This window comes from Empidonax traillii, unplaced genomic scaffold (assembly GCF_003031625.1).
Source record: "Empidonax traillii isolate 1590-97213 ecotype Southwest subspecies unplaced genomic scaffold, ASM303162v1 scaffold653:size358915, whole genome shotgun sequence".
Taxonomy (NCBI): Eukaryota; Metazoa; Chordata; class Aves; order Passeriformes; family Tyrannidae; genus Empidonax; species Empidonax traillii.
The window spans coordinates 106,883-119,243 of record NW_020955846.1 but is presented as its reverse complement, the minus strand read 5'-3'; the positions used below and the strand labels follow the sequence as shown (position 1 = coordinate 119,243).

Here is a 12,361-nt window from a genome sequence, read left to right as displayed (position 1 = left end):
TCAGCATTGTTTTCAGTTTCACACCATTTTTCAATCTATTTTTCGGCAAAGAAGCAACATCAGAGCATGTAACTTGTATGAAAATTCAGTAAGCTGGATATCAAGCCTGATGAACCAATAGCTTCCAAACTGATTTTCCCTCAGAAGCAGCTTTTCCACTCTATATCATTCTGTAATTTCCAATAATTTCCCACTGTAGACTAACTATTCATGGCACAGTACCTTCTAAGTCCACACTGGCAGACAGCCACACTGCAAACATCTGTGCCACCTTTCATAATTATTCCACAGAAACCCAGACACCTATGGAGCTTCTCAACCCCACCAAGCTCTACAGGCTTGTGCTGGTCACACAAACAGTGTAGATTATAGCTAAGTGTCTGAAAAAAAATAGGTTAAAACACACTCCCTCTTTCATTGTCCATCTCTGCAACTCTGTTGTATCAAGGTAAGACAAAATCATTATCTGCACTCACAGAAACCAGTAGGGAGAATTCAACACTTCCTACTTACCTGCTATTTCCAGCATTGATGACCATGTCTGATTTCTCACTCTTTCTGATTTCTGACTTTTCACCAAGCTGAAGAACAACTGCAGTTACGTTACATCTACCAAAAGGAAGACTATTACATTTTGAAAAAGGGAGGTTAAGTGCCTGTTTATTTTTTCTTCTTTGGCGCTGTTAGCCCCTATATTACCTCACATCTCTCCCATGAATTCACAACCTATACCTATCCCACGTGAGGAGAGGCCTCTCTGTGTAGTGAAAGCAGTTTTTCAGCTGACTTTTCCTCCTGTGACTACAATCCAAACATAGGTTGGCTTCAGAAATATCTCGACCACACATTTACAGCCTGGGAAGTACTTATCAGTGCAGTAAATTGAAGGCAGCAACTGGCAAAACAATAAAGGCAGGAAGAGGTTTCCAGAGACTTAAGTAATGGGAAGCTGGATGTCTGAGATGGAGAAAGACAGAGTTAAAAGGACAGAGGGGCAGGACAGAGCTTTGGCTCCCTTTTCCCATTTGGCTGTCATGGTGCATTTCTAATCAGATAATTCTTTGTCTTCCCTTTGATGAATGTAGAAAATGTTTCACATGGAACTGCTATTTCCCTGCAGACCTGTTAATAGGTCCAGACAAGGAGGGAGGCAGGACCAGTTGCAAATGGCCAGTAACCCTTCTCAATCCCTGGTGGCAGCTGCCCGTTCGAGAGCAGTCGCTCTTTAAAGAGAGATTGCAAATTGAAATGATATGCTAGAAAACACTGACAGACACACATGATAGTAGATAGACCTGCTGTGTGATCCTAGGAGCTCATGCTAATTGCTGTTGTCTGCATGATCACATGAATCAGGGATGCCTGGCCTGTGTGATCCTATGGTTTTGCAGCTGCAGAAGTCACCGACTCACGACTCAGGCTAGCAGAGTGCAAACACGGCCTGGACATCAGCAGAGAGTCAGTATCTTTCTTTTTAAAAATTCCATCAGCAGATGCTGGACATCAAAATACATAAGCAGTTTCTTACCTGTAGTTATTTTTTGAGTTTCCCTTGGGAAGATGGGCGAAACAATGGCAGTGTCAGATTTCTTAATGATTCAAAGAGAGTATTTTAAACACAGTCATATAGTGTTTCTTATGCCATTTCAGAGGTTTTTTAAATACTAAGCCTCCAACAGAGAAGGGCAGGAAAGAGATTATTTGCTGGTTTTAGTTTGTGTTTGACTGGATTTTGTACTTTTTTTTCAGAGGTAACAAAGCAACCATCAGAGAGCTGACTAAACCTTGTTTGCTTACTAAGCAATCTACTGAGAAATACACACTGGTTAGTACAACCGTAAGAAGACCCAGCAAACCTCTAAAACTGTTTACGGTACAAGAAGTCTACAGAGCACAGGATATGAGAACAGTGTCACCACAGTTCCTTTATTCCTATATCCAAGCTTTTGGAACAGAATGAGTTTTATTAATAACCACACACCTTCCTAACAATAAGACAGTTTGCAGCCAATAAGTTAAATGCCTTCTTTAAAAGGAGAGTAACATAAGAAGCAGCTGTATATAAAAATATACAGAACAGCATGACAACTTGAAAAAGGGGAAGGAGCAGTGCAAAAAAAAATTTTCAAAGAAAAAAAGAGGAAAAGCATCTTACAGTTCCTGCTTTACTAAGTAATACATCAAACAAGTAACTTCGATCTTTATTTTGCTAGTATTATTTTGGTAGTTATACATTTATTGTATGAAAGAATATTTAACACGGGGTTGCAGCTACACAAATATTCCACCTCCACAACCACAGAACACATTGGTACATTAAGACTTCAAAAAAGCAAACCTTACCAAAACCCATAGGTTAAGTTTGCAATGCTCATGTCTTAAGATACAACACTAATTCTCTGAAGCTCACGTATGCCAAAGATTCAGCGTTATTTGAAAAGCAACAAGAGCAGCTGCTGTAGCTGCAACAGCTGAGAATCACATACTCCACCAAGTACACTTCTGGCTGTGTAGATAAAACCCTTTCAGTCGATTGGTTCAAGTCAAATGCCTTTGGAGTGGACAGTTCAGGCCACCCCAAGCAACTTGAAAGACACTTATTAAATTCATCCAAGCCTGTTTGTTTGGATGCATTTAATAGAGGAAACTCATAGCTATTTACTGCTTAGCATATATTTATAAAATTTAAGGAGCTCATCAGAGGTTTTTGAAGGATCTGTAAACTCCAATAATTGTTAAAAAATTAACCATGTGGCTATGTAGTAAAGCTAATATGAAGTGGAAAATGTGGTCAAGTAAGAAGAGGTAATTAAAGGGTGGAAGGCATCGAGAAGATCTTGATTTAAAAGCTGACATAGAGGCTTAGGGACTTGTTTTCCCCATCCCTGTATTTATCATTGAAAGACTGACTGCAGTCAAGTTTTCAAAGCTCCATCCTTTTCAAGCTTACTTAAAGGAACAAATTATATTTCTATAAGCACTAGTATACCAGATAACCATGCTTAGGTCCAGATAACCATGCTTAGGTCAATGTTTACACCAATTTCTTATGCAATACAGCTATATCAGTGCAAGAATTCCAAAAGGAGCAAGTTTTGAAATACACATAGGGAGTAAATTGCAAAAGAGCCTTTACTAAAGATACATTAATCTGAAAACCACCTCTCTTATTTTAGTTCTGCAATCCTGGCTCCCTTTTACTTCTAGGGCCTGACTCTATCAGTATGATTCTCAGCCTGGCCTTTCACTTCTCACCTCCTCACCTTAGAAGGTGACTGTCTGGAACTTGTAACCTCTTCCTGCATTTTCAGTATTAAAGTCCAAGTCAGCAACATCAAGAAGCTCCCTGTTTAGGTCAGTTTTGAATCCTTTCGGGATCTGTACACATGAAACTCCTCTGTCTGTGTTAAGCATCCTTTTAGTCACATCTAGCATGTCAAGCCTGTAGTAGACAGGTACAGCTGTGATGCCCAAGCTCTTTTCCCAATATCTCTGAACACTGCTTAAAGCTATGAGAGATACAAAATCAACTCATCCAAGTAATGGAAGGATTTCAAATCTACCATTATCTTGTCTGAAACCACAAAGCAGAATTACCATCCTCAGAACACCAGTGTTACATGAAATAGTGAAGTTTCTTTGGTCTGCATGGAGAAAGCAAGCAAAAGCATGACTATAATTTAAGGGAAGAGCACTCTTTCAAGAAGAGGGGGGAAAAAAAGTGAATTCTAGTTCCTGCCGCAGTGCCTACTTAAGATAAAAATACATGGACAGTCATTAGGGCAGGGCCTGGAAACCAAGAGTTTTAGGAAGGGTGGCAGCTGTTCCAGGAAGTATGTGTTCATGAATTTGGTAAAGCAGAACATGAGTAAGCAAGCTAAAGTAGGCAAGACATCTTTGGCAGAGGAGATTATTTTTAGTCTTTTAAGGAAGCTATTTCATGAACAGTGTGATAAGGCTGGAATGTAATGGCTATTCTGATTTGGATGACAAAAATTACTATATAGCCAGACAGTAAGTTGACTCCAGCCCTAATTCAGCAAAGATCTTCTGATGTAATTTTCTCCACTGGTAATCAATTATGTATTTGCATAAACTGATTTTTTTAACTTCCCACTAGCAACATCAGAAATTTCCGAACAAGCTCTGGGTTCAAACACCGGGTCAGTGCAAAACTGGCCCATGCCACAACTACCAGCACCACAAGTGGGTGAGCCTAAGTGAAATACAGGTTATGAATGGAAGTCTATCCGTAATAATGCTATTTCAGATTGAGGAAATTCAATTTAGTGAGACCAGAGTTTTAGCTGGAGAGATGTTACATCTACATTTTAAAGAACATGAACAAGAACATAGCGTCACAACAAAGAATATATGCATGGTCAAGTGTTAAAGGCAGCTTTATCAACATGTTTAGCAAGCACGCAGATACAATCAGTGTAAGTCATATTCAATCTATTTATTTGACCATATCACGTACGACTTACTTAAATTCTAGCCTCTAAGACTGATTTCTAGATTGCAAACCATCAACCTGTTTCAGGAATTGGGAGCAAAATATGCTTCAAGAATAATCTAAAATCCTTGTTCATCTCAGATATCCTGCTCCTGCACACACTGCACTCCAGTCTCTCTCACACAAGCCCACTGCTGCTCTGAGTGCAACAGGTCTCCACAGAAGGGATTGAAAAGAGAGGCAGTTTTAACAGCAGTGAAAGGAGTTGTATTTGGAAGTATATTGGTATATATAACAATATATATATATGTCTATATATATATATAAACTACTGTATATTAAGCTTGTTAAGATTTTTCTCAGAGTCCAAAGCAGATATACTGCTGAATCACTAATATTAAATTTTTGTGTTAATTTAAGACTATACAGTTATTTTCTGTTTGTGGGGACTAAATATATAAAGTATCTGAACAAGAATAGCACAGATTTTACTAATTTTCCACATACGATTATGCCCAGCAGGTTCTTGAGGTGCTGAAGCCTTCTCCCCTAGCCTGAGAAACTCCAAATCATTAGTAAAGAACATATGCATAAATCACAGGTGGGAGAGTACTCTGTAGAGAGAGTCAAACCATTTCACCTATTTGAATGTGGTCAAGGGGAGAAATTATTCAGAGAAGCGAGACAGCAGATGGTCACCAAAACAACCAGAGTAGTTCTCAGGGGTAATTGTGTTTTCTGCTGAGCTGTAAATATCACTCCTGTGGGTATTTCCACACACCTACATTTTGACACTGACCTTGTACACAGTCAGAAGTTAGCTGAAGTTTCTGATGGGACCTCTCATGAATTCAGCTCAGCAAATAGCGATTAGTCTTTGTAGGATTAGTCTTTGTATTTGAACCAGCCTCACAAAATCTGTTTTGCTGATATTGCCACTCTTGTGGCTGATATTTGTTTACCTTTACTACAAGAGAAAAGTTCTCCCTTGTAGCAATATCTCTAATCTGGTGGTCAGGTGTTTTTTTAGATATGTTATAAGCAAACATTTAATGAAAAAGAACTACTGCACTGGCTATTCACGTTGAATAGAAAAATCAATGAAGAGCAAAACCCAGAAGACCTGTGAATTTGTTTCAGACTTTTTATTCAAACACTCAGGTATAAAACATTGCTATTCCTGACTTATAACAATCGACCAACACGAAAACGTTTGTCAAATTGAGCAGTGAAAAGTGAATATGCCGTAAATAGTTAACAGAAAACATTCAGTGCAAGTTGTTTAGAGTACCTGTACAAATGTACTGTAGTCAGGCCTGGACAGCTTAGGAAAAAAAGAAACCCACAAAATTACACTTACAGTATTTTTAAAAGTAGTTTCCTCTCTTTATTCAGGAACATCCTGGGAGTGGCTCCTCTGTATAATGGCATTTTCAACTCGAGAGATGGGCTAGCAAAACTGCAGCTACTTTTCAACCAGATGTTTTGATATAGAGCACAAATATACCCACTCAAAGAACTGTAAGGCTGCCCCAATCCTTTCCTTGGAATAAAGAAAAAAGATTTAACAGGAACCTTACAAAGCTCTCATTGGTATGGATATATATTGAGCCTCTGCAGAGGGACAGCAGCGGTCACAGTGTTACCCAATCCCCTCTGCCATGTAATAAATAAAAAAAAATCCAGGACTAACATTTTCTGTTACTTACTGGGCTTTCTAGAGAGTCATCAATGGGAAAGTCAAGGGTAGAGCATTTCCCTGAATAAAGCACGCTAAAATTTAATTGTTGTGCTCCATGCCTATGCAGACCTACCTTAACTTACATGAACGTAATGGGGATGTATATTCAAAAGCTGAGCACGTGTTTTTATGAGATAAGGACATTGTAAAATAATATAAAAGAGTAGTGGTACATAGGCTGTGTCTTTTGCTCAAATGCAAAATCAGTGTGTGCCCCAGTAGTGTTCCATGACTGTTGCTGCAGTAACAGATGTTGCAGTTGGAATTAATGAGAGCATCCAAAAAGTGAGGAGAGCCTGAAGACTGCAATGCTCTCATTTCTCAAAATACTCTCTGTGTTTAACAGAATATCCCCACCAAAACAGGTTTGTGATAAGGATTGAAACAATTGCACCCTTGAAAATCTTTAATGTTGATGTTTATGTTATGGACAGAGGATTTAAAAGTCTAGTCATGAGTCTTGAATTTCATTCAAAATTAGATGCAGTAATGACAGCTGGAGGCTGTAAATAAAAGCAGCCTTGTTTATCTTAAACTTTTCAGATCCCAGTGATGAGGTTTTCTCCTTGGTTGTAAGTGACCTTAATAATCAAGAGCAGAGAGGCACAAAACTAAGCTCTTCCACCTCATATCTTTGAGACAGTTTAGTTACCACTGTGACAACGTGTTTTCAGACATTATTACCTGAAGACAAACTCAGCAGTGCAGTTATCTAGCGTTTACTATGTAATCACCTCTTCGCCCCTTTTATACCACACTTAGTTTCCACAGCTGCCTGAGAACAAAATCAGCTGCACAAGAGATACGTATGAGCCAGCTCATAATCCAGGTGGTGCAGAACCATATGGCTTTACATCAACCTTTTGCACCAACACTGGCACAGCAGTTGTTCCAGAGACAGGGAAGAAGAAGTCACAGCAGGAACAGATCGAACTCACATCTCTTTTCTGGTGGATTTGTGGTTTATTTTAGTTTCAAAGCAAGGTCCTTCAGCAGCCCTTTTCATCTGACTGGACTGTTTGTTTAACTGAGAACACTCATTACAAATACAAAGTACAGTGTCTGGAAACAAGCACACTGTGGCATAGTCTTACTCAAAATGCAGAATGACTAGTATTCTGAAAAAAAACCCAAACTTACTCTGGGATCAGAATAAAAAGCAACAGTGGACCAGTTATTCTCCCTGCTCCACATGGAATGGAGATGTAGACAGGTTGGAGGGGCCCCACCACAGCCGAGGTTCCCAGGGGAATAGGGGTTCCTGAGCACAAAGCCAGGCACCTCAGGACCTGGCAACCTGCTCCATTCATGATGTTGCATGGTATCTGTGTGGGAGAGCTGCAGAGTAACCATAACTGATAGTGCTTCAGCTCTTGGTTTGAAGGTACTCTACCCTTGGAGACACAAACAGGCAGGAAGCCAGGCTGACTTCTAGCTTTTTTGATCACTTGAAACTGTTGACACTTACCTATAAAATTTCCAATTAACTGGCAACGCCATAAACTACAGTTTAAAAGAAAAATAGTATTTTTCAGGGAGAAATAGTGTTTCCCTTTCTTATGTGAGAAGTCTTTGAATAAAGTTTACTCTCCCCACCTTTAAAGGAGGAACTGCATGCAGCCTGTCAGTGTTTATGCCTGACCCTTCTTTAACAGGACCCCTCTGCTCTCTATCTCTGCCTCACTTTAACCTTCCCCAAAGCACCTGGCATCCCTCAGTCTCATCACATACCAAGATCCATTATTCCTTCATTTGTTTGCATTCTTCATAAGTCTTTGTCCAAAAAACCCTAATTCATCTCTACGTAAATAATTGATCAAAAGTTCCTTTTGATGTATCCTATACTCCAATTTTAAAAGAAGACTTCAGACTGTAACAGTCAAAAATTATCAGACGGGGTAATCAATCATTCATGAAACAAAAACACAAAAAAATGCAAATCTCCAAAAATAAATTTAATTAAGAACTTGGAGATATGTAGGAGACTCAGTCTCTGGTTTTAGGGAGGATTTTTTCAATCTTCATGATCTAATTACGCATTATCATCCAGAATGACTCAATAATATCCTAATCAGTGCATCTTCACTGCCTTCCTGTATTTCTCTGCTTCTACCTTTTTCTTTCCAAAAAAAATCTCTGCATTCACCCCCAAAAAGTAACCAGTCACAACCAGCTTTGTTCAGACTGATGACACTATTTTGAGGAAGTACCTCTGTCAGTTCCTTACATGCATTCTTTTAAGCCAAACACTGAAATTGCTCTATACTCAAGTTATATCACTACCTATGGAGAAAGGAAAATACAGGCATCATAAACAACCTTCTCACTCCATCATCTGAGTAAATAAGCACCATTTTCCCTACCTGGCTAGTATAAGGACAAAACACATACCTGCCTTGTTCCTGCAAGGGCAAAAACAATGCTGTTGTTAATCACAGGTCAGAAAAATATAGGCATTCTGATCATGAATGACTGCTCATCAATGAAGTTTCAAAAATATGTCTCACCCTTAAGTGTTTTTATGAAAGGTCTAGGATGAAAGTAGGAAAGCAGTGGCAGTTAAGGAAAAAAAAAATCAAAAAAAGGGGAAAATCACTTACTGTGCTTGGTTCTGCAGAGGTATTCAACGCAAACATCACCCTTCCTTGTCCAGCTGCCAAGTGCTAAAGCATGAAATGAGCAGCTGTTTCCTTCAAGCTGGGGCTGTGTGTCTTAACTAGTCACATGCCCCTCCTGATAAATCTCACTGCCGTGCCAGGAGGTTAGAATCTGAAGATCATTATTCCCCCTGTTAGAAAATCCTTTTCATAACAGCAGCCTTTGCTAAAGCATTTGACTGGAACATGGTACTATGTGCTCCATAACTTCTGAGTGTTTTTTAGTGTTTTTTCACTTTGGGATTTTTTTTTTTTTTTTTTTTTTTTTTTTTTTTTTTTTTTTTTTTTTTTTTTTTTTTTTTTTTTTTTTTAGCCGACCAACACCAAATGTAGATAAGCCTTAAACGACGGTAGGGGCAGCACAAATGGAAAGTTAAACACATCCCTGTTGATTACTTCAGGTTTCTTTCTGTCTTCACATTGTGCTGTGTTCAAATGCAGGAATTTAAACCTAAAAATCCTTAAACCTCGGGACCAGGACAATTTAAAATACTGTGGCATTCGAAATGTCTTTAAGACTAGACTACTCCACAGATCATGAAAAATATGTGAACAATCCCACTTTGGGGGATTAGTTGTACTTAAGGGGCAACATCACTACCTTTTGTGTTTGGACAGTAGAGTGATGAGTACTTTATTACTATTGGAGATCATTTTGATATGCTTATCTAGCATTTTTACAGCATGGGACAGGCATTGTATAGTCAGAATGTGATATAGACCTTTTGAGGTGGGGACTATTAGAGTAAACAGAGAGAGCAAAATGGAAAACAAAAGCATTCTTATCCCCATGTTCCCAGATGTAGGGCAAATGAAGGAGAAATACAGAAGTCAAGAAAGGAACAGATTTTGATGGAATTTTCCAGGGTCATACATTACTGAAATTCAGCTGCAACTCAATGCCTAATTCCCTTTAACTTGGTCACATATTTAAAGATATTTAGGTATTTAAGAATAAAGGCATGCAGTCAGTGGGATTTTAAGGGTGAGGTGCAAAACATAATTTTCTGAATTTCTTAAATTCCCATTCCACATATAGGATGTACCACACTGAAAGTCTAGCAGTACTTTAAATTGGAAAGACTGACAGGACACAGCCAATTGTCATACCTCAGCATAGGATGTAGTAATTGTATTTTATTGTTTGGTAAGCAATCCAGATCTTGCAAGACTGCACAGTTTGGATTACAAAGGGTATTTTTCTGAAATACAGAGTGACCAATAGTTAGTGCTGCAACTTAGATTTGAACAGGAATTGCCCAAAGCCAGGTGCCTGTTGTTAAAATTGTTAAAATGTCATATCTAGGTGGCACGCTTGTCGGAATCTGATGAAAGCCTGCAAATCTCTGAAGATGAGGGCTGCAGCAACAAAGGGTAACTCAGGTTGCTTCCTCTGACCTTACCCGGCTCTTCATATTATATAAACTGCCACACGCTTACAAAACCATGCAGCCACCAGCGCTGCCAGCATAGCCTGGAGCAGGGAAGAAGCCCTCATGCTAATTACCCATGCCTGCCTTTGCAGGCTTCTCCTGTTTCTCAGTACTCCAGTGAAACAAGTTTTCATAGGACAAACTTCCCATGTCATGTGGGCTCTCACAACCCAGCCAGTCACAGATGTACCCAGCTCACTGGAGGGGCTCGTTGGCATCCTGAGAGGTGAGGGGGTCCCAAGTGCCATGGCCAGACCCACAGCAGCCCCAGCAGCCCCCAGGTCCCCACTGCAGCCACCTCAGAACCCTCACCTTGGGGTCCCGAGGTGGGGGCTGCTGCTTGAGGGGCTTGAGCTCAGCACAATGCCCAGCATCCATTCTCTGTGGGGAAGTGGGTCAGTGCAGAGGGAGGAGGAACGCCTGGGAAATAGCAGATGTTTGCTGCAGGTGTCCAGGTCCATTTTGTCATGGGGCACAGACTGCAGGGCAAGATGTCAACAGGCTGCTCCTCATGGCTGTCCTGGGAAGCTCCAAATAGAGTGTCACGGGCTGTGGGGTGCTGGGACCCTGGGGCCGGCAGAACTACTGAAGGGGCTTTAAAGGAGGAGGTTGTAAAAACTAAAAATTTTAAAATGAGAAATAACACCATGAGGAACGACTTAATTTAAGTTTAGGTCACTAGAGGGAAGCTAATTCCAAAGAGGGACTGAGAGCTGCCCCGGCAGAACAGAGTTGGAAGCTCGAGCAGACCCTGGGCATGGACGGCTGCTCACAGAGCTGGGTGTAAACACCCAGCCTTGCTCAGAGAAAGGAGAAGGCACTTATTGTGCTTTAGGGCACTGCTCATTGACCAAATGAGTTATCTTTGATAAATGCCATTTCATTTCCTGTAAAAGGCATGGAGATCAAGGGTAACAGAACTTTATATGTGGCTTTAAAATTATTCCTGAATTTCTTTACAAGTTTTGTTACAAAATTACTTCCTTCTGATACTGAAGAAAACATGATTGAAATGCATTCCACAATATTCTGCCAGTCCACCAATACCATTTCTATTACTTCATCTATTTCTCTGAAAATGCAATATCAACTGCACTCTTTTAAATTTATCAGGACCCTTTAATAAAATTGATTAAATACTGCTAGTACCTGGGCCATTTGAGATAGCACACGGTACAATGTCATCAGTCTGCACTGAATAGCTGTCTTGTTTTTATTTGGTAGTCATGTTCCATATAGGAACATAATTTGATGCTAATGACCGAATGGCAGTGTTCCACAAACAACTTGGGATACATTCCCTAAAAAGAAAAGGAGCCTTTGTACTTCCCGAAATGAGTAGACAAATTAATTATTTTTTATGGTTCAGTAAAAAATGCCATAAACTGATTGCGGTTTATGTGGGAAGAAGTTTATCTATCCTCATGCTAGACAGACAGTTTTAAGCCATCAGGAGACAGAACAAAGAACTAATTTGGATATAAGTCCTGAAAATGAAGGTCTCAAAAGTTTTGTGGTGTGTTTTTTTTTTTTTTTTTAAAAATTTGTTTGTTGTTGTTGTTCTTTCCTTATTTGAAGAAATATCAACATACAAAAGAAGATAAGGTAGTTAATACAGACATAATGAATTAAAGGTGTTCTTACACCTATCAGGTGGCATTTTCTCTATGACAAAAACTTTGCTATGTCGTGCTTACGTGTCATTTAATTAAGAGTAGGTGTATTCATTTATAAATTGATCACTTATAGAGAGCCCATCTCAACATTAGTGCTTTGATACTGTGCAGATTTTTGGACTATGGAGTTATTTTTGGCATATGGCAAATGTGGATGATTGTTTTGTGGGTTCTCTGAAAATGTCTTTTTTCTGTTAATATATTCTTCTGGATTTTATGTAACAAGAGTTAAGACTCTCGGGGGACAAAAATATCAGGTTAAACTTACTGCAAGTCTGTAGTACATTTGTTTCCTAAATGGCTACATTGCAATTCGGCATCAACCTTTTAGAATATATGGAACCCATAACTAACAGACAAACTGCCTGGTTTGCTGGTCTACCTCACTGCCCCAGATA

General features: G+C 39.4%; 1 protein-coding gene across 4 annotated transcripts in view; it reads right to left on the bottom strand.

Annotated features, from left to right (window-relative positions):
* RASGRP3 (RAS guanyl releasing protein 3) overlaps positions 1–12,361 on the bottom strand; it is a 59,629-nt gene that overhangs the window by 39,604 nt on the left and 7,664 nt on the right. For 3 of the 4 annotated variants that reach the window (XM_027899285.1, XM_027899284.1, XM_027899282.1), the window contains exon 1: positions 8,798–8,907. The exons of the other annotated variant lie outside the window; for it this stretch is intronic. The gene's annotated coding sequence lies outside the window, so the exon portion shown is untranslated. Of the gene's footprint in view, positions 1–8,797; positions 8,908–12,361 lie in introns of those variants that run through there. 4 annotated transcript variants of the gene reach the window in all.